The following is a 25731-nucleotide window of genomic DNA, read 5'->3' as shown; positions in this document are numbered from 1 at the left end:
ATTTTATATGATGTCAACTGGAAAATATGGAGACAGATATTGGTTCTCTACAAGAGCAGCTACTGCATCCTTCTTGCTAGAGAATTAGCATCTCTGACACGCGTCCCCACTGACTGGACCACTTGAGAATTCAACCCCTCAGCACACAGCCGAGCCCGACCACTGGTTGGTCCCTCCCATGAAGGGTTGTTTGCTGACACTATGTATCAAAACCCTAACTATATTTTAGCAGATAATGGTGTGACTCTCTACAAGCAAGAGCAGGCAATGACTTAGCAAATGGGTGATGACAGTAACTCACTACGTCTATAAGCTACGATTGTCACGACTTTCTAGTGGGAAAGTTGATGAGGGTAGATGATTTAAATCAGGTGAGGCAAAAAGGTCAAAGCTGATGACTTTGGAAAATTGCAAAATGGTCGTACATTATTACTTTTATTTAAGGTCTCATCATTGGATTTTACAATGTGGGGGGTACTAGATAAGGAGGGACTAAGACATAATGTGTTCCAATAACTATTTTGTTGCAGAAAATATTCCTGAGCTTCTTTGCTTTTTCTTGACTTTAAAAACCCTTGGCCTCTTATCCTGGGTGTCTCTTATTTGTGACTTGAAAATGCCTGATAACACATGTTGCCTTACAAAGGACCCCACAAGAGGATTTCTATTACATATACATTTTCTGTAATCCTTTGGGTTTTTATATGAAAAGATTTGACACCTCTCTAGTTTTCCCTAAGGAGAACGGATCTGAATGAAAATTTAGTTACTGGAATCAGTATACGTGTCCATATTGTAACTTAGAAAATGTTACTTTTAAGCAGCACCCTTCTAGTTCTTAAAGCACTGTATAAAAAAAATTTTTTTAAATGTATCCCTCAAAGATATTAGGCTACTGCACATGCCAGATTTGATCGAATTATTTTGTCTATTCAAATACTGAAAAACCATCTAGGCAGCAACATTTCTCATCTCTAAATGAACCCATCAGAATCCTCAAACAAAAGAAACACTTGTTTTAGTTTGGACAACCTTGAGACTCATACTCTAGCATGAACCTGTAACAATATTATCCAAATAATCATTTCAGGTCAGTGGAACACATCTTTTCTCTTTTACAAGTACAGCTTGGAGAAGCGTATCTAGACAATTGTACACACACACACACACACACACACACACACACACACACACGTTGGATAATGTGATGTCACACTAGAGACAGACTTCAAGTCACCTGTGGTGGGAATGAGGAAGACATGAAGCACTCTAAAGAACATATCTTTAAGAGATTAAAAACATTGAATACCCATTTTCCTACCCTGTAAGAAGGGAGATTGACCATTTTGATTCATTAGAAAAATCACTAGCCGTTACTTTCTGGTAAAATCATGGACTGTCCCAGCCTTGAAACCGCAAGGAAAGACCTTGTACGGTAACAGTACAGAAGGGCCCTTGGATATTTAAATTTAAGTTTATAAATGGTGAAATGGAAGACCAAGGAGGAAATGTGACTTGTCTACAATCACAGAGCCATTTGGTGGCCTCACTGAAATTAGAACCCAGGTTTACTTGATGTTCCACCCTGTTGCTCTGTTTTTCTTATGCCACCGTGACTTCTACTTAATGTGAATTTTGTGTGTGGGGGAAAATAGCATTTCTCTTGGAAGAAAGGAACTGAAGTCCACTAGCAAGGTTGCTACCGATTCGGGTTAGGTCCGATTGGAATATGGTGGAATGTGGTTTGCTTTATTTGGCTGGGAGCATTTCTCTGTAACCCGAGGATTCATTAGTTTCAAGGGCTGGCCTTTTGCCTCTTTCCAAGGCCATTTTAGATGCAAATTGTACCCCAGACATTATTTTTAAGTGACAGGAAAATCTCTGGAGATAACAAGAATCAGTCTGTGAAATTTATGGGCCCTTTGCATTTTCTAATCCTCCTTGATGAATAACTCAGTTTCCAGCCAGGGTTTGAACTTCAGAGCTGATAAAGCATCTGTTTAAGCTGCGGACTACTAAATCAATATAAGCGATGGCTTAATCAACCTTCCGACTCCCTCCACTACCTTCCCACAGAATTCCATCAGACTTCTATGGAGCCAGGTCAACAAGACACAGACATCCCACAGGCCATTTGTCGCCATTAGGTAGCATGGGAAGAGAACGTTGACTGGCAAAATGATTCAGTTCTACCATTGAGGATATTGGTATTCTGCAGAGCGCGATGCCAAACCTTGACTTAGAGATTGCAGAAGTTTGCGGAGAAGCTGTGACTGTGAGGGATTGGGGGGGGGTAGGGGGGGAGGGTCTTAGGACAAAACAGAAAGGAGAGGAACGAGTTATGGTAGAAGTCTAACTCCTTGGGTCGTTTGTAGAGAAAACCTCTTGGGTGATATTGTGTATTTGGCTGGCTTGCTAAACCCTTAATAGGAATTCATGGCTGGGGACAGAACACACAGTGTATTAGGGGGCAATTTGTAAACCCTTTTGAGAGGGGACAGGGTAGGAGAGTATTTTTGAACAAGGGAGGGCCTCTTTAGTTATCCTTTCCAGGATTTGATCATGGAAATTTCCCCAAAAGGACCATGTCCTGCTGGCAAATTGAGAAAGGTTTCCACTCTTCTAAGACACAAGTTTTGGCATGTCGTTTTAGGTGTAGGTTGATGTCATTAATATAGAGAGAAGTCGTTATTGCCATTGACTGATTGCCCAGTGTGGTCGTTTGCCATATTGGATTTGTTGTCTGTAGACACATGTAGCTTAATTGCAATTGAGAAAAACCATCATGAAGGTGCCCAGTGTTTACTGAGTAGGTGTCTTCCTGCACCCAGGTAGACCCATGAAGAAGCATTGTTCCATCCGGCTCTTCTGCTTCTCTGCAAAGGGAAGATGATCATTTAGGACTCTGCAGGCATGCCGGAAGCCAGGTTCCAGGAGAATGTGAAACCCGTGAAGATGAAGACTGTGTGAGCTGAGAGGTGGGGTCATTGTCATAAGACTGTGAGTCTTGGGAACAAAGGTGTGGGTTCCTCTATCCTGTTTTTAAGAATCTGAGTGGTTGTCAGGGAAAAGTCTGTTCATCAAGAGCAGGCACTGGGGAGTCCTTGGCTAAGAATACGTCCACCATGAGGGGAGAGGACCAGTGTTTCCATAAATCCTCTATCCAGAGGCACTTCTGGTCTTCTAAAGCCTTGCTACCTAAGGTGTGACCCCCTGGACCACGAGCAGCAACATCTCCTGGGGACTTTTTAAAAATGCAAAATCTCAGGTCCAACTCAAACTTACTAAATAAGAATCTGCCACTTAAGATTTTCAAGTGATACCTATATGCACCTTAAGGCCTGAGGAGCACTGTTCTAAAGACAACATAAATAAGAAACAAATAAGGAAAATAAAGCTTTCCTTCATTGAGGGTCTTAGGACTTCTGTGGCAGCCTAAGATTCAGTGGTCAAATCCATCTCTTTCAAGAGAAACAAATTATATTGTACCTTCAATTTCTCTCCATATATTGTAACTTCTTTTTTCTTCCTCTCTCTCTCTTTCTCTCTCTTCTCTCCTTCCTTCATGCCTCCCTCCCACCCTCCCACCCCCACCTGCCTCTCAATGATATAAAGAATCAAATCTATCATTTCATAAACCTTCAGTGTTTTAGTGTGAAGACAAAACCTTTTCCCTTACTGGTATCAGGACCTCCATGGAGGTCAGGGGTTGAGAGTCTCTATTCTCAGGCACAAATGTGAGATTTCGCTGGAAAAGTGATGGGTAAAATGGCATCTATAACCTTCATAGCTGAATGCCCTCAGTATCAATTATCAAAACCCGAATGCAACAGGATCTGTTGTAAACAGAAATGTGAATACTTTGTCACAATTAAGGATCTAACATTTTAGTTTAGGTTGCATTAAGGTTTCCCTAAATGGGTGGACTTGCAAAAACAAACCTTATATTTCATCTTTTTTGGGAATGGACTTAAGTAGGTACAAAGAACTTTGTGGCCAGATGGGAGTTTGTTTAATAAACCAAAAACTTGCTTTAAAACCCAAGTTCCTTTTTTTAGTGGATTTTAAATAAATTACTGAATAAACAAATATTTACTTTTAGCCAATAGCTACAGTAAGAGAGAGAAATGATAGGTTTTTCTAGTAATAATTTTTGGAATTTCATGTATACACTAGATCTGCACAGCTTCATTTCAAACTCAGGGAAAATATCTGTGACTATAGATATAAACCGGTTTCCATGAGGTTTTAAAAATATTTTCTTCCCAATTATTTTCCACATCTAAATTTAGAGAGTAAACAATCCAATCCTTCCTTTTGATGGCAAAAGGGAAACATTCAGTATAAAAGAATGCAAATTAGATGCACTCGTATTCAAACTGGATTTCTGAATAATAGTAAGCAATGATCATTATTAATGATAATAATATTGGATAAAGAAAAATATTATAACTTTAATATTTTACTAATAGTGCATCCTTTGGGGGTTAGAATAACAACAGTATTCTTCTTGAAAGTGAAATAATCCTATACATCCTATAGACAATTTAATTTCAAAAACAAATAACCCTAGAGGACATAAGCAGCCAATCATTTAGTTTCTGATTTATATGTGTCTGCACAGTTTTCAGTAACGGTTTTCCTATGACAAATGTCAGAGCAACAGAACTAGAATGAGACATTTATGCCGGTAGTGAAATGGGCATTCACATTATTCTTGTCTCTAAGTGTTGAGATTATATGATGGGCAGCTGGGTAGTGAGGGAAAATCTATCTATCTATCTATCTACCTATCTATCTATCTAGCTATCATGTATCATCTATTTATTTTTAGGGAAACAAAATTGACTGCTTTTTTTGGTGTGTGTACAAGTATACTGCCAATAAGGAAATTGCTTCATATTATGTGCTTAAATAAACTAAACTAGAATGAAATAGCTTAATGAAGATATAGTTGTGTTATTTAAGCATTCTATGCCTTCACACTATTGATTTTTAAAGATATTTATGTTCAATTACACATACAACAAAGTTCACTGGAAAACATTCTATAATACAGAAGCATTGCATTTTCTGGGCTTAAAGGTATGGGGGTCTATATAAGTTATTGGTTTTAGAGAGTTACAGAGAGTGGGGAGAGAGGGAGAGAGGGATAGAGGAAGAGAGGGAGAGAGGGAGAGAGGGAGAGGGAGGGGGAGAGGGAGGGAGGGAGAGAGGGAGAGGGAGAGAGGGAGACATCCACTGGTTCAGTATTAGTGAACATCATNATACAGAAGCATTGCATTTTCTGGGCTTAAAGGTATGGGGGTCTATATAAGTTATTGGTTTTAGAGAGTTACAGAGAGTGGGGAGAGAGGGAGAGGGAGAGAGGAAGAGAGGGAGAGGGAGGGAGAGAGGGAGAGGGAGGGGGAGAGGGAGGGAGGGAGAGAGGGAGAGGGAGAGAGGGAGACATCCACTGGTTCAGTATTAGTGAACATCATCGAAGGTTCACTTTCCCTCCTGATCCCCAAACTTCTTTCTGCTCCAAAATTGTACGAGGTCTTGTCTTTCAGTTTTAAACCAACCTTGTGGTCAGGATGTTTTTTCCTGGGAAATTTTTATGAGGAAACGGATATTAATAACTAAGACTAACAAAAATCCTTTTACAAATTAAAGGTATATGGTAGCCATCCATCAGCAGAGAGAGGTTATAATAAACAGAAATGGAATATTCAGAGTTAAGGAGAAGGAAGGACTTTGGAAAAGTCTAGAACACTGAGTCTTGCTAGGAAGCATGAACTCAGCTAGAAATCCGGATTTAGGTACACAGGGCCTCAGGGAGCAGTTTCAATTTCTCAGCCCTCTGAAGGAGGGCCCTCTACAGGCAAGCTCTGCCTCCTCCAGGATTCAGCTACTGCTAAACTCTCAGAAATACATGAGAAGAAAAGTGAAGTTGATGAAATGCTTTCGGAACAATCTGGTTCATAGATTTTGAAATAGTGGATTCATGGGCCACCTTTTAGTCATTTCTGGCTGTTAAGCTTCTGGGCAAATATGAATAATCACATAGACAGTACACAAAGTAATAAATGTTATGAAGGGCTAGCTAGTAATTGTGGTTGGTCCTCTGTGCAATGTCTGCTGCCCGGTGGCCCCACCTGAGGGTGGGTCCTGAGCCACTGCCCCTCCCCCCTGCACCCCCACAGCAGGCTGTGCCTCCTGCCTAGGCAGATCCCAGCGCTGAAGAACTGAGGTGGCCCCAGGGGCCACAGGAATCAAGTCTTGCTCCAGAGACACTCTTGGCTGGTCTGGCAGCTTCAGGAGGTTTGGCAAGAGCCACAGCGGTCTTCTTTGTATCTGGTCCCCTCTTCAGAGTCTCCTGGTCATTGAAAGGTTGCTTTTTTGCTTTGGAGCTCTGCTGTGTATCCCAGAGGCAAACTGTGGGACCAAGTACATTTTATGTTTTTTGATTCTTGCTTGTTTCTTTAATTTTGTCTTAATGAGATATTTGCAGTGTGAAGCTGAACCTTGCAATGGAGGGTTCTGTACTAGCTCTTGAGGTAAAAGTTTCCATGAGGAGCCCAGATCCACTGTCCTATGAGTCCTACCTATGCTCTTGGTTTTCTTGAAAACCTACCTGTATAAAGCTGGGTCCTCTCTGCATAAGACTGGGCACAGGCTCAATTTCAAGAACCAGGGAAGCAAAGTCCTCCCTGAATGTTTTGTAACCCTTGGGTTTATAATCCCATTTTCCTTTCCAGGCCCACCTCTAGGTATCCAAAGACATCAAGATACTCAACAGAGCAAAAGTCTTTCCATGTAGAAATACCCAGCCCAGCAAGAAGGCAGTATCATTTGTATTAAGCATTTGCCTCTCTTCATACCTGTAGAAGCAAAATTCCTGCCACTTAGCAATATTCACACTTCCAAGAGAGCTGTTGCTTTAACAATTTCACTTCCTTATTATACTAATTTATACTCTCTCCCAAGATCATTAACATGATTAAGGGGATGAAACATAGGTCTTTCTTCCCTCTGGTCTTTTCCTACCTGGGTTAGGAATCTTAAGATGGGAGTTGCTATGGTCTGAATGCTTGTGTCCCCCAGAATTCACATCTGGAAATCTTATCCCCCCAAGGCGATGGTATGAAAAGGTGGGGCCTTTGGGAGGGAATTAGGTCACAGAGGTGGGGTCCTCATGATAGGATTAGTGACTTATAAAAGAGACCCCAGAGAGTTCACCTGCCCCTTCTACTATAGGAGGACACCCTGAAAAGACCTCTCTGTGTGAACCAGAAAGAGAGCTCTCTCCAGAACCGGACCATGCCAGCACCCTGGTCTCCAAATTCCAGCCTTCAGGACTGTGAGAAACAAATATTTCTGTTCTCTATAAGCCACCCAGTTTATGGCATTTACAGACTAAGATCGGAGGGTGGGTAGGTACTTATTCATTTTGAAGGAAGTTTGTTTGTTTATGATCTCAGTAGAAATTTCTGCTCCAGGGGCTGTATATATATGGAGATATACATATATATATGTATGTATATATATATATATATATATATAATTTTTATACTGTCCAAAGCACCTGACCTAACACAGTGTCTCAGAGATTCACCTGTTAATAAATAAATGGATGGTGGATCTACTAAAAGACGATCACAGACTTGTCTTAAACACTTAGAAAAATGTGACAAACATTTAAGTAAATGCGAACTCTTGTGTCCATTGCAATGGAATGAAGAAAATGAGTAGCTGCAGTAATCCTGCAAATTCTCCCTCTCATCAACTGTTGAGTGCATTGGTCTGTGTTTTCATTAGTATGACTCCCCCCCCCCCAGATTTATTCTTACAGGTGCATCTTCACTGGGCACATCTTGTCTGACCACAGAAAATGGTGCAGACATGTGCTTCACAATATAAGCTGGAATCTCAGGAATGCCCAGCTTGGCATTTAGAATTAATGCACAAAGTAACACATTGACCCAGAGACAACTGAGCTGATTGGGGTTGCAAAGACATGGATGAAGAGACGTTATGGAAAATTCCTGGCATCTTGGTAAGGTCTCTTCTCATTGGCTTTACTCAACGCACCCTGAGCAGCATCTGAAAAGAATGCACTGAGAGGCAACTTGTCTCTTTCGAAATCTCTCTTTAAAAATAAACCCTGGTTCAGATATTCTGTTTAAATTTGAGAACAAATGTATCAGGAAATGGACAGGCCCTGGGACACTTAGCAAGAAGGTGTTTATCCAAAGGGTTAATGCAGATGAGTCATGTCACACTCAAATGCCAGTTCTCTGGAGGTAGGATTCCTGTAAACAGCCAGACACTTTGAACTTATGGTTTTCACTTTATGTCATATTCCAACCACTAAACCAACACACCACGATGGAGTTCTTCTCTGCTCAACCAAACACACCCACCTCATGGAAACTTACTCGGAAAAAATGAGGAAAAAAAAAAGTGTCATCCTAGAGAAAGCGCAGGTCCGTCTCCTGGACACTGGTTCATCTTCCACTGCAAAACGGCACCTGGCCACACTGATCCGAGGCCAGGGCGACTGGTTCTGGAAGTCCTGGGAGTCCCTCTAAATGGAATCTGCACCTATAAGACTCAGGGACTCTTCCTACAGTGACCTGCTTTCAAGATCTGACAACCTTTCAGCTTGGCTTAAAATGATTATGTTAAAGAGTTTAAAGTTCCCTCTGTTTTCTTGCTTCACTACAGAGATTATATATATATATATATATATATATATATATATATATATATATATATATATAATTATACATTATAATATTATAATACATTAATTATTTTTCATCCACCTCCCCCACTTGCCTGTATGCTGCTTGAAGGCAGAAGTCATATCTTCCTAGTTTCTAAGTGTCGACTCCTAACACAGTGCTCCTATCACATCATAAGCATTTAACAAGTGTTTGAATAAGTAAATGAATATCTCTTCATTATTTCAATTTATTCAATTTAACATAGTAACTGTAAGAATGGTAAAGGATTTTATTATTTTTTATTTTTTTATTTTATTTTTTTAGCAGAGCCATCCTGCCACATGTTGGCAGCTCAGCGGCAGCTCAACTCGGGCCGGGAATCGAACTGCTGTTGCTTAGAGCTCACACTCTTGAGCGAGCTCTTAACCAACTGAGCCACTTGGCCAGCCCTAAAGGATTTTACTTTTGAGGACAGTTAATTCTGAATTTAAAACTTCCCCTTAATACTTGTGCAACAGAGTAATTTATATAAACCCTGGTCTTGGGGTCTTGTTGTTTGTTTGTTGTGTGTGTGTTTGACTCCAGAGCACTGATAATAATACTTGCTAGGAATACTGTAGGATTAAATTCAGATGATGTCTTTACTCAGAGTATAGTATACTGAAAGAATTTAATAAAAGGTGGTGATTCCTTTAGAACTCTTATTGTTCTAAGTATGTGAGCATCAGTGTCTCAGTGCACTGTCTCTGTTTATCAGATCTACATGGCAAATCTCCAGGAAAGCAGTTTGGTAAATGTGGAAATTTTTCATATCCTGAGGAGACGGTGTGAAAGTCTGAAGTAATTTTTGGCCAAGGACCAGTGTTTGGGAACATTAGAGTACAGTGTAGAATTTAATACCTGCCACAAACATAGGAAAACCCCAGGCATAGTGGAGGATGCATTTTATTTGCATAGATTATGATTTTATCTGGATATTCCAAGGGATGAGTTAAGGCAGTTAAATGAACTTTTCAGAACTTCAGTCAAGCTAGAAAAGAGGAGAGATAAAAAGAAGAGAGGCAGTGAGGGATTTTGGAGCTTAAATTATCTGGATCTACTGCTTCTCACTGCCATGTCCCAAGTGTTTCAATCACTTATAAGGCATGTTGGAAGTAAGCTATGATGAGTAATAGAGAGCAGATGTTTGTAAATGATGTATACATAGAAAATATAGAACTGACCTGAAGTTCTTTATAAAAATCTCTCCAATTCACTGGGATTGTTTTTAGTTAAAAGAAGTTCTTTTTAATTTTTAACTGAGATATATGGGGTCTGACAATTAAGTTCGAGCGCCCACCCTAGAAAAAGTGTTACATACCTCATTGATGAATATCACTATGGTCACCTCTGAAGTACTCCCCTTGGGAAGCTATGCACTGACACCAGTGCCTAGTCCACCCTTCAAAGCAATTTGGGAACTCTTTCTGGAATGGCCATCAGAGCTGTCATGGTATTACCCTCGATGTACTGATTGTCATCAAAATGTCTTCCTTTCAATATTTCCTTTATCTTTGGATAAAGAAAGAAGCCATTGGGGGGCCAGATCAGGTGAGTAGGGAGGGTGTGCCAATACAGTTTTTTGTTTACTGGCTGTAAACTCCCTCATAGACAGTGCCATGTGAGCTGGTGCATTGTTGTGATGCAAGAGCCACAAATTGTTGGCGCAAAGTTCAGGTCGTTTAACTTTTTCATGCAGCCTTTTCAGCACTTCCAAATAGTAAACTTGGTTAACTGTTTGTCCAGTTGGTAGAAATTCATAATGAATAATCCCTCTGATATCAAAAAAGGATAGCAACATCATTTTGGCTCTTGATTTGGACTGACGGAACTTTTTTGGTCGTGGAGAATTGGCCGACTTCCACTGTGCACTTTGATGCTTTGTTTCAGGGTTGTATAGGTACACCCATGTTTCATCACCAGTGATAATACAGTCCAAAACATCATCTCGCCTCTCCAAAGGGTCTTGGCCAACTTCACCTCTCCTTTGCTTTTGTTCATGGGTGAGCTCTTTTTGGGACCATTTTTGCACACACCTTTCTCATGCCAAGATGTTCAGTTAAGATTTTCCAGGGTTACCAGAGGCTAGAGGGTGGAGGCAATGGGGAGATGTTGGTCAAAAGGTACAGACTTGCAGTTAGAAGATAAATGAGTTTTGGAGATCTAAGATAGCACTGTGATTACAGTCAACAAGGCTGCCTTGAACACTTGAAAGTTGCTAAGAGACTAGATCTTAGATATTCTCACCATGAAAAAGAAATGATAATTATGTGATGTGATAGAAGTGTTAGCTAATGCTATGGTGGAAATCATGCTGGAATATATAAATGCATCAAATCAACACATTGTACACCTTAAACTTACACAATGCTTATGTCAATTATGCCTCAATTAAAAAAATCTTACATGGGAAACAAAATCTGTGTATATTTAAAAGTTCAATGTCAAGGTTTTTTCTCTGAGGCTTTCTTCTATCATTGATTTTTAAGACCCTTAAAACAACCTGCACCATCTCTTATCTAGCAACAACTCTACCCTCTAAGAATAACTATTCTTGAAGCCCTTTGTTTCTCACCTTCATTTGTGTGTCCATAGATGGAAAGGCTATATTGAGGACTAAGTAACATCAAAGAAGTGTCTGACAGCAAGCGTAATTTGCATTATGCTGGCAAATAAAGATAGTTGGCTTCCTGACTTTTTTTTAATTACCATGGTTATTTATTTAGCAAGGTAACTAGAGAGTGTTTTATTTCCTGACAACTAGTTACCAGTTACAGTCTATGCAAAAAGGGAGGCTAATGTGATACGGCACACAGCACACCTGGTGCATGTAGTCACAGGTGCACGTTTACTGACAAGCCTTCTTCTGGATTTAGAAGGAACCTGAAATGACTGTATATGCACTTTCTTAACAGGTAGGCTATTTCAGCCAACACACACTTTTCTAGCTGACAATAATTTAATATCTCTGTTTCAACATTTATTTGTTAAATGTCAATGTTAATCAGATGGTGCGATGTATACTTGATCTAAAGTGGCTAACAATAATTGAATATTAAATACAATTACCATTAGAGTTCATGATTTCATGCACCTCTGATCTAATTATGAACCCTAACTATTTCTACCATGTCTTAAATGATCTTAAGGGTCAAACATAAAAAATCATATGTACATGAATATTAACAATAACCATTTATGAGTGCCAGATACTTCTTGATTGTCTAATGAATACTTGTATCAATACTGTAGGAGGGATAGTTTATCCGTAATATGCAGATAAGAATCTCATAGTCCATAGAAGTTACATGCTCTCTCAACATAAACTATCGAGTTGGGACTTTAGTATAGGTCTCTCTGGCACCAAGTCCCAAAAGCTGAACAAGTGCTCCTTATTTCATATTCACATGTGAGGTTCAGGACTAGGCACTCTCTGTGGCCAAGGAAGAAGGGATGACAGAACTTGACTCCCACTCTCACAATAATTTTCCTTGATATTCCAAAAAACTGAGCCTCAGGTTAAATGAAGCTTTCTTAGATATGACAACATAACCACAAGTAACAAAAGAAAAAGGACACGTTACACTTCATCAAAAATGAAACAGTGTGTTTTAAAGAATACCACCAAGATGTTAAAAGACAATCCACAGGATGGGAGAAAATATTTGCAAACCACCTCTCTGATAAGGCCATTGTATCTAGAATATATAAAGAATTCTTATAGGCAGCAATTTAAAAAATAAATAAATAAAAAACAAAATTTTAAAACTGGTAAAGTATGTGAATAGAAATTTCTTCAGAAAAGTATACAAAAGTCCAATAAATACACAGATACTCTACATTATTAACCAGTAGTAAAATGCAAATCAAAACCACAATTTTATAGCATTTCACACTCATCAGGAAAGCTATAATGAAAATGACAGGAAGTAACAAGTGTTAGTGATAACGAAGAGAAATCAGAATGTGAATATACTGTGGGAGAGACTGTAAGATGGTGAAGCCACTTTGTAAAAGTGTTCGGCAATTCCTCAAACGTTTAAACACAGAATTATCATTAGCCCCGGCAATTGCGTTCCTAGGGGTATACCCAAGATAAATGAAAACTTTTCCCCACATAAAAACGTGTACACACATTTTTATAGCAGTTGTATTCCTAGTAGCTGAAATGTGGGAATGGCCCAAATCTTCATCGACTGAGGAATGGGTAAATAAAAAGGAAGACATTCATGCCACGGACTATTATTTGCCAAGTAGAGGAATAAGGAGCTGATACAGCTATAACACAGATGAACCCTACAAGACATGATGCTAAGTAAAATCAGCCGGTCCCAAAGGACCATGTTTGTATGATTCCATTTATTTTCAAAGTAAAAGCAAAGATAAACCTCAGCTCAACCTATGCTGGAGCTATCACACATTCTGACATTTGAATGTATAGCGTTTTATCATATGTATACCCAGGAATAGCAGGATGGAAATCATAATAAGTTCTACTGTTACCTGCTTGGTGGCTGAATGAGAGTGTTCCTTTAGTAAAAATATTTACTTATGAAAGAAACAAAATTAAGATTAATCTCTTTTCCTAGGTGGCAATATTACTTTGTATTTTGAGGGGAGAGCTTGTAAATATTTAACTATTCTTTTTTTTTAATTAAAATGTATTGGGGTAACAATGGTTAGTAAAACTACATAGGTTTCAAGTGCACAATTCTGTAATACATCATCTATATATCACATTGTGTGTTCACCACCCACAGTCAGTTCTCCTTCCATCACCATATATTTGACCCCATTTACCCTCAACTTAACTATTCTTTAAAAATTCTCTGAGCATCTGGTGTGTAACAGAAAGACATCTCTTTCTTGAAATCCACAAAAACCCTATTACTCCTGGAAAGAGAAGGTACCAGTGTGAGCGGTCTTTACCTTGAGTTGTAAATTCTTCCCAGACCCTACTCCTATTTGAGTAGCCTAGGGGTTGGCAAACTTTTGAGATGGAAGAGCCAACCCTGTCCCTCACAACAATCTAAAAATTATTCGAGAGCCATAAAACAAATGAAATCTCCATTATATGAATAATATCCTTTAAAAAGTTTCATAAATGAAGCTATGATAGTTTTATTTTCATTCTGAATTTTACTTCGGAGGCACATGTATGTATCCAAAGAGTCACATGTGGCTTGTGAGCCGCAGTTTGCCAATAGGAGTCATTGTCAGAACTTGGTAGTACAGATAAAAAAATATGTGATAGACACAGAGCTGAAATAATGAAAAGGTTAGTAAGGCAGCTAGATAAGTAGATTAAAAATTACTCTGGAGCATGCAGGTGCTATAAGAGAGCAGATACAAGGAGTTCTAGGACCTCAAAAACACAAAGCTAACCCTGTCTACACTAACCTGGGAAAGCGTCTAGCAGGCTTTAAATGTTTATCTTCAGGAATGATTAAGCTCTAAGCAGAAAGAAGAGGGGAGGGAGTAAGGCAAAAAAAAGGCCATTCCTGACCAGGTAACTAAGATGATGCAAAGACAAGATGGTGGGAGAACACGCATGTGTGGCTATTTGCAGGTAGGTGGACAGGAGATCGTGACGCACACAGTGGGCGGGGCTGCGGTGAGCTGAAGCCAAAGGCTGACACGACCCTGATGGACTTGACTTCAAGGAGTCCTGAGTTAATGCCAATTCACAATTCACGTGTGAATTTTGGAAAGACCACATAACAACAGCATAGGAGATAGAGAAGAGGGACATAAAAAGTAAAGCCATGAAGAAAACTGAGATCTATTAACTTATTCTAGATATGCTTCAACCTGAACTAAAGCAGAAACACTTGAGACATAGCACGTGGGGAGTATTTTAGAGCATTGAATAGGTTTCATCAACCTAAGGGTAATTTAATAGGGATTGAGGGAAAGGGGGGACTTCAGGTGACTTCTGGGTTTCTATTTTGTGCAGCTGAGAACAGGGTAGTGTAATGTATTGAGAAAGGGAGGCTGGAGAAGCAGTGCCTTTCGCTACGTGAAACACGCTAGATGTGCTTCGTATGTGTGTTTAGCTGGTGGCGTCTGTCAAATGTCAAGACATTTGCTGAGCACAGAACTCTGGAGCCCAGGAAACTTCACTGCGCCAAGGAGCACACGGGCGAGTTTTTAGCATTTGACAGATGAGTTGCTCATAGAAAATACTAAGAATGACCAGAGAGGTTTGGAAAAAGACCACAAGGGAAGCTATCAGAGAATTCAGGAGACGATGGATGCCCAAGAAGGGAGGAGGAAAGAATGTCAAATCTTGTAGACAACTCACGTTCTCACAGAACTGGAAAATGCCCACTATCTTTTTTGGCCAAGGGCAAACCCCAGAGTTTTGGGAGAGTCTTTTCATGAAGGTTGTAGAGTCAGGCTGGACGGCTGGGTGTGAAGCGAGTGGATTGGTAGATGAGTTAAGGCTGAGGGTGAATAATCATCCAAAAAGTTTGGTTGTAGAAGAGGAGAGACAAATATGATGGTAGATGGGAGTAGTGTGGAATAATTTCTTTTTTTCTTTCTTTCTTTCTTTCTTTCTTTCTTTCTTTCTTTCTTTCTTTCTTTCTTTCTTTCTTTCTTTTTTCCTTCCTTCCTTCCTTCCTTCCTTCCTTCCTTCTTTTTTTTTCTTTCTTTCCCTTCCTTCCTTCCTTTCTTCCTTCCTTCCCTCCTTCCTTCCTTTCTTTCATTTTAGTGAAATATTTAGATTGTTTTATGTTTAGAATAAGGAAATGGTGGGTGGGAGCTGTTGTTTCAAGATTGAGGAGAAATAGCAGAAAGAGAAATGCCACAGAACATAGCAAGGAGAATTAAGTTTGGACAGAAGAGGGACCCCTATTTCTTAGAAAAGGAGGCTAGATGGAAAGACAGATACCTAAATAAAACTGTTTCTTATTTCCTTTGGAAATCCCAAACAGTAAAGAAACACAATTTTACTGACCAATAATTGATGATTCCATGTCGAAGTGCCTCAGTCTGGCAGGAAGAGCATATGATTTAAGATAGAGAATCTGCCTCCCCGTCTGCTTTGGGACCATTAGATGGGAAGACAAATCAGCCCGGTGAGGGGGGGAGGTGGCGGGGACAAATGAACTCTCCGTGGGTCCAATCGCACTATATTTTTATTCTCTATGGACGAGAACAGATGTTCTCTTTTCCATTGAAAAAGCACCATGTTTCCTCCTCGACTTCATTTTAAACAGGAGGTTTCAAGAGAGGCCACCCACAGCTCTGAGTGCTCCCACTGAGAGGAAAAATAAATGCCAAACCCATGTGCGCTGAGCAAGGAGAAGCAGCTGGAAGAAAAAAAAAAAAAGCAAAAAACCAAAAACCAAAACTCCAACTCTGTAGCCAGACTTGCCTAACTGGATTAGAGGCAAAGATTCAGTTTACGAGCTTTTATTATTTTTTTAAACCACTAATAGTTCATTGCCATCGATAACAGGCAACTTAATCAGTGATAGTCCAGTTTACTAAGCCCAGAAAGTCTGGACGTTCTTAGAAAGCGTAATCATTTTTGGTCTGCTAGTTTGTTTTTGTTTTCCGTGGGGATGAATATGGTAAATGGGGGTGGTATAGAAAGAACCCAGGTTATAAAACCGTTAAAAATTATGAGTGTGAATAGTGGTGACCAAAAGTTCTTCTCATGGGGAAGGAAGGGGGTACGGACAGTCTCTGGAGTCAGGGGGGTCAAAAAAAATCTAGGTTAGAATGCTGGCTACTGATTTTGCCAAATATAGCTTTGTGTGACTTTGGGAAACTTAATTTAACATTTCTATATATCAATTTCCTTGACCATAAAATGCTGGGAATAACAGCATATTCTTTATAGGACTAAATAAACAAATAAATACACATATTAATATATTACATACACTTATTATACCATTGTATTTAATAACATTTATTATATACATATTTTATACTAGTTTTATTTATTGTATGTCTGAATCCATCCAGATCCTGCCAAGAAACAGAATTCATGGATGGCTCGAATAAAGACCCTTTAAGAAGGACATACTTACAGATAAAAAGATGAGGTAAGGGCACATAAAGGAAGAGAAAAGTGAGAAGAGATGTAGCAACTAACCAGGAGAAGCCACCACCACCCCAAGGGACACAGAGAGAAAATCGTGTCATCAGAGGTAGGTAGGACCTGGAACCACTGGGGCTGTGGACAGGGGGATATCCTAGTGGGCTCACTAGTCATGGAGGCAGATAGCCCCTGCCAGAGATGTGACGTCTACACAGGAAGGAGGCAGGAGAAGGGATTTCTGATCTTATTTCCTTCCACCCTGCTCTCATTTTTGATACCTGCTATTGGCCGAAGCCAACAGAACGCAGCCAACACAGGGAATGGCCATACTTTCTGTGAAGGTCGAAATCCCAGCACACAGAGCAGGACAAAGGGGAAGACAGAAGGAACCTAGATCAGAATAACACTCATTAAAACACTGTTTTCTACACAGTCCCCAGAAAATAGTAAAAGCTTACTATATATTATCTAAAAGTATTGGAACTGTCAAGCTAATTGTATGGAAGAAAAAGATGATAATGGTGGTGATAACGATCATGTATTATAGAAAAACCGAAAGAAGGAAAATGAGGAATGCATCTATTTCTGGTTTTCTGGGGTTTTTTTCAGATAAAATATTTAAGTGCTAGATATGTGGCTAGCGCTTCAAGGACTAAATAAGATTGATGGAGGATACAGACATTTCTGTTTGAAGGGGTATATATCCAGCCCTTAAAACAGTAAAACATAATTATTATTTATTCATTATTATAATAATAATGAATAATCAATAATTTACTAGGAAGTATTGGAGAAGTTTTCATATAAGCTAATTTACCACATTAATTTGAGATTAACACTCTAATCTACTGACTTAATAACTAAAGAATTGTTTGACATAGAATTCGCTACAGTTTTCAAGAGAAATTCCAATTACTAAAATAACGACATAACAAAATGAAAAAAGTACTGAGAAAAAAGAAAACCTTCCCTCTTTATTTATTGAAGTCTTATCTCCTTTATGTTCAACTTAAAAATCAGAAGCACTATCTAAATTGTTATTTTTTACTATCTTATAGTGTTGACTTTTTTCCTTGTGTATTATTGACCATCAATAGAAAGAAAAGTTCCTTCACCTCTGCTTAAACTAAAATGATTACAAAAGAAAAGTAACAGATCACTACTCAAATAATGTCTAGTGTGCAGCTTTTATACATAACACTAGAAATATTTTCACTGAACCTTTAAACATATGATTGAACTTACATTGATAAATGTATATAATCTAAATAATAGAGATTAAAGATAAACAGAGGTCAACTCACACTATGTCTTCCTTTTAGTGACAGAGAAAATGGGACAAGGAATCCAAACACCCAGTACCTCGTAACTCCTCAGAGCTATAACCTGAAGCCAGGTTTCATAAGTCAATGCCAATGCTGAAATACAGAAAGAACATTTTCTGATACATCTCCAATTCTCTTATTCATTGTTTCTTGGTATTTTCTTGTGGGGAAACACTGGCTAATCCCCTTAGTTCCTGGAAGTTTCAGTGCATCTATACAGTCAGTCAGAACCCTCGCTGGATTTTTTGGGTTTATTTACTATGCCTCACTCTTCGAAGTTGCCCTGTTTCTTGTTTGCATGGAGAACACAGAGTGTGTGGGTCAGCGAAGTCACTGAACAGTGTCCCTGTCCCCTCCATTTGGCAGCTTTGCTGAAATAGACTCTTCTAAGGAGGTGTTTCTTAGATGTGAATGGTCAACAGAGTGCATGATGCCTTCAGGGTAATTGATGGAGAAAAAAAAACAGTGTTACACTCAAGTTAAAACATTTGTTAGGCAGAGATGGACAATGAGACACCAAGGAGTCTTGGGGGTGTTTGCTCACTCTCTTGGGGAGTTTTGGAGAATAGCCCAGAAATGAGATTCAAAAGGGAATTGGCTTTAGATGCAGAACCTCAAGTGTATCTATCAGTTAAGACACAATCATTACATTTCTGTTATGTGTTTTCTGAAATTTGAAACATAAAAGTATATTCCACCTATAACACAATTCTTAGATAATGTTTAAGGGATTTTTGAATAACATTTAAATATGAGATAATCATAATGACATCAGGATGAGATTAACATCTTATTTATAAAAACTTCCTATATTGTTTTAATTGGCGGAAAAAAATGGCAACTTTTCACCTCTAAAGTATCCCCACCCCCCACCAAATGGACCAGAGGAGAAGGGGCTCTTTCTCTAAGAATTGAGTAAGGGCGTGACTTTATGTATTTCCAAGATCTAGTCAGGTCACTGCACATGCTGACATGGTCAAGTGTCTTAGAAGGAACAAAGTAGCTGCTTTGGTGTTGTCTTGCCTGTAAGTGGAGCAACACAGGAGAGGAACTGAGAATGGAGGGAGGGAGAAAGGGAGGAATGGAGGAAGAAGAGCTGACCAGTAAGACGGGAAGTTGAAGCTTAAGTTGTGCTAATGGCCAATCCACTTTGTTTAGCAATTTCTTTCCCCAAATAACCTACATTTCTTTCAGTTCACCTGTCTCATCCTCTCTGCCCTGACGGCAGCAAATGATTTATCTCCCTGCTTCATTGAAGAAACAGAAGACCCCGTGTGGGAACAGCTTCACACTGCTTTCTGCCTCTCCTTAGAAACACGCTGGGTCCCTACCTCCATTTTACATTAGAGGAAAGTAAGTGTCTCCTTTTTCTCCCAAGTATAACCTCTCTTCCTCCGTTCTGGATCCAAACCCCTCAACCACCTGCCCTCTCACTCCTCTTCCTTTTTGTAGTTTCCTTGCTCTGCCATATAATCATGTTTTGAAACAGCATCAAAACGTATTGGGCTTTAAACCATGTTTCCCCCACATCCATTTGCTCCAAAAGAGGAGTCTCTGCTTGTGACCAAGTCCTCACCTCCAATTCATTCCTCCCTCCTTTCATCTGGGGTTCATCTGCTACAACCATGTTAAAATTGTTCTTTTCGGTTCCACAATGACCTATTTGTTTAATCCAATGGATGTTTTCCTTTCCTTTGGCACTTGAGCCCTTTGCAGAATTTGGCAATTTGGAGCGTTTTCTCCCTCGATTCTCTGTGGTTAACATCTCCTGTTTTATTCTATATGCCTTTCGAGAGCGATTACTACACCCCTGGCTTTTAGGAACACTTATATGACCACACTCTCACCCCAGGCTTTAAACTACTATATCGATTCTCTCCACTGACATAGCTGATGAAAGACCCCAAAGTAACCCAACTCAAAATGTCTAAAATTCAACCGTTCTTATTTCCCCTCTCTCTTCAAACCCAATTCTTCTTTTACTTCTGATCTTGAGAAAATGGCATTACCATCCAGCAGGCCTCCTAAGCCAGAAATCTTAGACAATTTCCTCCTCATTATCACCCTTTCCTACTCTCCATCAGGCCATGAGGTCTGTGGCTTCTCCTCCAAAAATGGCTCACAGATCTAGTTCCTTCTCTGCATCGATATTTTTATTTCAGTTCATTATTTCTTCTCCAGAATAATGCAATTGTCTCCTCTCTCTAATATAAATCTGATTGAGGCATCACTGCATGCTACTGTTATAAAATGGATATATGATCCTGTCATTTCCTCACTTGTAATCTTTCTGTTGTTCCCCAGACATGACACAGCTGAAACAAGTAGGCGTAACGTGCACATCTGTCCATCATTTGACATGTGCTTACTTCTCTGACCTCACCTCTTCCCCCTACCCTATAAAACATCCAATATTGTAGCCATACTGACTTAATGGAAGTTTCTTGGACGCGCCATGATCTAAGGGGCCTGCATTACCTCTTTCTGGAACCTTCTCCCGTATTCTCTGCTTGACTCATTCCTACCAGTTGCCTGAATTCAAACGCAGAAGTATCTTGAGCAGAGTGTCTTCTTGCTCCTCTCAGGCTGAATTTGATTTCTCTCGTTTGTGTTTTCCTACTACCTTCAGCATATTTATCATTTATAACACTGCAATTTAATGAGCGAATCCATGATTTTCCTTTTCCAGTACAATGTGAAATCTTCCCAGCCCTAGCCTGCGTCCTTCCCCTCTGCATAGTACACACCGATGCAGAGTGGGGACTTTGGTACAAGGCGACGTTCGGTATATGTTTATGGATTAAGCCGCGATGCTGTAACAGTCTCAGGGAAGATGCCCACATGTGTTACATTTGCAGACGACACTGAAGTTCATGTCAGTGGCTGGAGAAAGCAAGTCAATTCCTTAAAGATGTATTATTTATTATTACGCTGCCAAGATTAATTTTATGTTTGCTTACATCCAGCTTATTGTGCTGAGGGTAAAACGGTGACCTCCCGTTTGAATTTCACATATTTCGCCTTTCACAGCAGGGAACTATACTAAGTCAGCATTTTTATGTCCTAAACTACCTTCAAGGCATAAGGTCTTACTTAAAATAATAAATGATCATCCTTCAAGAGTCAATTAGAATCAGAATCATAACAATTTCTTTCTGGAAAGGACAGTCTTAAGAGACATGTATTTCAACTGTAGTTGAACTGACTCATGAATTTGATAATTGTTCTTCCTGCTGTGAATGTTAGCTTCTAGTCTGCTTTGAGCCCAACACATGTAGTACCTTGCAACTGTAGAATCTGTCGAAATCGCCCCAAAATTTTTATACAAAAATGTACACATATTTAGTGACTGTTTCAACCCTTCAAAAACAGTCTGGAAACTGTAAAATTGAGCCAAATGAAAATTTCAAGGGGGAAAGTCATGTTATTGTTTTTCCTCATACATACTGTTTTTCGCTTAAAGCAAAAGTAAACTTTAAGTGGTCCCTGCAGGGATATCTGACGTGACGTGTTCCTTAAGCTGAAGAAGTACCCAGTGAGTATAAAAGGGTTAGTGGGGCGTCCCATGGTCCAGACACTGTTTCTCAAACATTCGTGCAATTCCTCTGATATACCAGCTCCTAGGTTCTGGGGATATAAGTTTTAGATCCTGGGAAGGGAAATCTCTCCCCTTTGAAAAGGTTACCACATAGTGGTGAGACATTTAAACCAACATGTATATGTACGCATGTTATAGTATATATGACATATAACGAATATCATATATAACATATATATATTTGTGCATTTTAATCTGGTGTCTTTGATGCTGTGATAGATTGTGGACAGGGTCCTTTGGGAGCACAGATGAGTGACAGTCAGCTCCAGGGCAAGAAAATACCCCCAGAAGGAGCTGGTGAACATGCACAGTTTTAATGGAGAGGTGGAGAGGTTTTAATGAAGAAAGGGGAGGCTTGACAGGTTCATTACATCACAAAGAGTTTGAAGCAGAGGGCATCCCTGACATGGCATAAAGTATGCGACAGAACAGGGCACAGAGCTGGGCAATTTACAAGTGATGTGGTATTACTGAAAAAGAGGCGAGCACCGGACAGGAGCAGGGTGGGGTGGCAGAGGGAGAGGAGGCTGGGCCCCAGAGGGGCTTGAGTTTTTTCCTGCCTGCAATGGAATGCCCATGGAGGGTTTCCAAGCAGGAGAAAGCCATGGTCAGAGCTTTGTTTGAGAAGAACTCTCTGACCACAATGTGGAAGATGGATTGGATGGAGGAAGCCGGAAACCAGACTGGAGACAGCTCCACTATTCAGAGTTACTGATGCTGGGACCTAGTCTAGAACTCCGGAAGTGGGACGAAAGGAAAGGCACACATTTGAAAAATATTTAAGTTGCAAGGCCTAGAAATTGTTTTAAATGAAATCTACAATCTACCACGGTTATCTGACATTCAACACATTAAAATATTGCTATGCATGCCCCCGTTTCAAGATGGTTGACTCCACTGCTGCCCACTGTGCGTTCATTCTCTCTCTCTCTCTCTCTCTCTCTCTCTCTCTCTCTCTCTCTCTCTCTCTCTCTCTNTCTCTCTCTCTCTCTCTCTCTCTCTCTCTCTCTCTCTCTCTCTCTCTCTGCCTCTCTGTCTTACACACACACCCGGCTGCCTACCATTTATAATGCTCTCCTTAAAGGGTGTCGAGCCACTCATAATAATTACATCACAAATGAAGTAGAAAAACTCAATTTAGGGCCTAGGCACAGCTCTCATTAAGGTGACCTCAATTTTGGAAGTTAAAACAAGTGTTGGCATGGAGGTGGAGGAGGAAAAAAGTCATAGGGGAGCTGACTTCTCCTCGATTCCTCATTTCCCCCTGACAGTAAATACCCTGGCCTTGAGCTCTACGCTGCAAAGCAAATAATGGGCAATTCTTCAGTGAATCAGATCGCTGGAGACAAGGAAACCAGATAATGCCTGCTGCATTCTCCTTGCGCTGTCCCACAGCTCGTTGTTTTGTCTACACAGACATTTCCAAATATAGCCCAGGTATGTTGTTTCAGGAGCTGAGCAGCTACTGCAGTCTGAGGTTTGCCTTTTGGTCCAATTTTTCAGAGTGCAGTGTCTCAGTAAATTACAAAACAAGTGTCTTCTGTTACACGGAGACGGCTGAACACCAGAGGGAGTTACGTTTTTCCCTCAGCGGTGGTGACCCATAGGTTTGTTTTTTAAAATGCTCCGATGAAAAACTGAAATGGAGAAATAAATAGGTTTATCCTTCAATTTTTAAGATATATCGTGAATTTATAGAGCTAATTATTGGGTAAAAATTCTACCTTTTTCATTTTTATTTCTCCTTCCTCCTTCCTTCCTTCCTTCCTTCCTTCCTTCTTTCCTTCCTTCCTTCCTTCCTTCCTTCCTTCCTTCCTTCCTCCCTCCTTTCCTCCCGTTTTTACTCTGTAAAACTGAAGATTGGAGTTGATGTAAAAACTACTTCCTCCTGCTTTGAGGGAAGTTTTCAGTGTGCAGAAGTCCCTTTTTTCATGTTGCAAGTGAGCTTATTTTCAGATTTAGGCAGAAAGAAGAAATTTCTCTCTTTTTCTCTTAATTTAAGCAGACTGCTCCTAAGTGCGTTTTTTAAAAAGGCTGCAGAGGTAAAACTAGGCCACGGCAGTGATGCTAGCTCCAGGAAAAACAGTCTGATTTACACTCGATGCAGTTATTTCAACTTTTCAAGTAATGTAATCTCAGAGAGACCCTGGTTCCAAAAATATGACAATGTATTAAGTAGAAAATCAAACTTCACAGGATCATTTCATTTCCATTAAATTCCACTCTGAATATTGCAGAAGGCGAAATTTGGTTTTATTATTGTTAATTCCAAATATAATAAATACTGGTCTCAATCTGAGTTGATTTATTATCATTTAAAATAGGAGAATATTTGAAGCTTTCACTATATAGACGATATCATAGGATTTGGTCCAGACGACTGTTTTTATAATTTCTTTTTTGCTAAAAATAGCATGGTCTAAATTCTTAGAAAGCATACATTACAGACATACTTTTTTGAGGAAACGATAACAATTCAACCTGCACTTATTAAACATATCATAGAAATTATTCTTTTGTAGAAAATAATAATATGCATGTGCAATTATTAGAGAATATGGCCTCTGTATGTTATGCATGTGTACCATTTTATATTTTGTTACCAATATAGGGTTTTTATTTCTCTTGTCATTTCCCATGACTAGGCATTTTTAAAAGCTTGATATATATCTTTCAAACAAGTACTGAAAAGTGCTACCCAAAATAAATTTTAACAATACCTTTCAGTCTACTCTATACAGTCCAATATCCTGTGATTCCTAATATGATCTGTTGATATTGCATAATAATGCAGTGGCTAGTATCTCTAGTATCCTTAGAAAAAGATAAAGCATCTGAACTCTGTGATTGGGAAGAGGCTAACTGTCCACAACAGGAGGCAGAATGAGGTGTTTGGGCGTGGACGACGGAGGCCAGAGGCCTGCATCACACCATCGCTCCCCCACTTACCTCTTTGACCTTGGGCAAGCTACCTAGCCCATCCATGCCTTATTATCTGTACCAAATCTCTTGACCTCTCTCGTTTTCATCCACTGTAGAAAGAGGCTCACCATAGAATGAGGTGGTAGAACTCCAAGGGTTATTCAAATTCATGGCGGCAAATTCTTTGACCTGTGTCTGCCATAGCATGTTATAAATGGTTGCCACTATTATTTTTGTTATGTTGGCTGATTCACACCATTGTTGGTTTTGTGTGTGGGGGGTGGGGGTGGGGAGGGATGGAGGTCTGGGAGGCAGAGAGCTGAGATAGTGTTGTTCATTATACGAAGAAGTATTTAAAACGAAAAGGTCAATATTGACCTCATTTTAATTATATTATCTTAACTAGGCTGATGTGGAATTAGGGATGAGAACTATACTTTGAATCAGAAAGCTACCAACAAGGTCTTGGGCGTGCCTCAGTATAGATGCTGAATAAATAAAGGCAAATGAGTAACATCCCTTGGAAGTTCAAAAAAAACAAAAAAATCTTGAGGCAAAGAACATCTTAGGGCTTAAACACTTGGTTTGTAATCCCTGCTATCAGGTCAGTGTTTATCATGCATCAGATTTTAAATGTCTGCACTGCTCCTCTCAACACCTTTCTAAAATCATTCACATTTACATTCAAAAACCATGTCTGCATTCGGGACTCAGCATCCTTTCAGCACTTGGAGAAAAGAAGCGATGAGCACAGAAGGTAAGCTTACATGAAATGTGTCACCGTTCTTGCTAATGTGGACAAAAGGACCCTTTGTAGAAAGTGCTTCTTAGGAACTGGAGTGTTTTCGATGCAGTAACTCCAGTTCAGGTGCAAGTGTAGTAGAGCAGTGAGTAAGAAGAGTAACACTCCTTACTTCGGCGGTGAAAGACATCTCTGCCAACGCTCAGCCTTGAGGGTTACTCAGCGTGAGGTGGGATTGTCTTCTATCTGCTGTATGAATTGCACACAAGATTCTTCATCCTCCCCAAACATGATTAATGTGGGCAGACGTCAACACCAGGGGCTTCTACCTTCTCTGT

This window comes from Hipposideros armiger, unplaced genomic scaffold (assembly GCF_001890085.2).
Source record: "Hipposideros armiger isolate ML-2016 unplaced genomic scaffold, ASM189008v1 scaffold_150, whole genome shotgun sequence".
Classification (NCBI taxonomy): domain Eukaryota; kingdom Metazoa; phylum Chordata; class Mammalia; order Chiroptera; family Hipposideridae; genus Hipposideros; species Hipposideros armiger.
The sequence above is the reverse complement of the archived record's forward strand: the minus strand, read 5'-3'. Positions refer to the sequence as shown.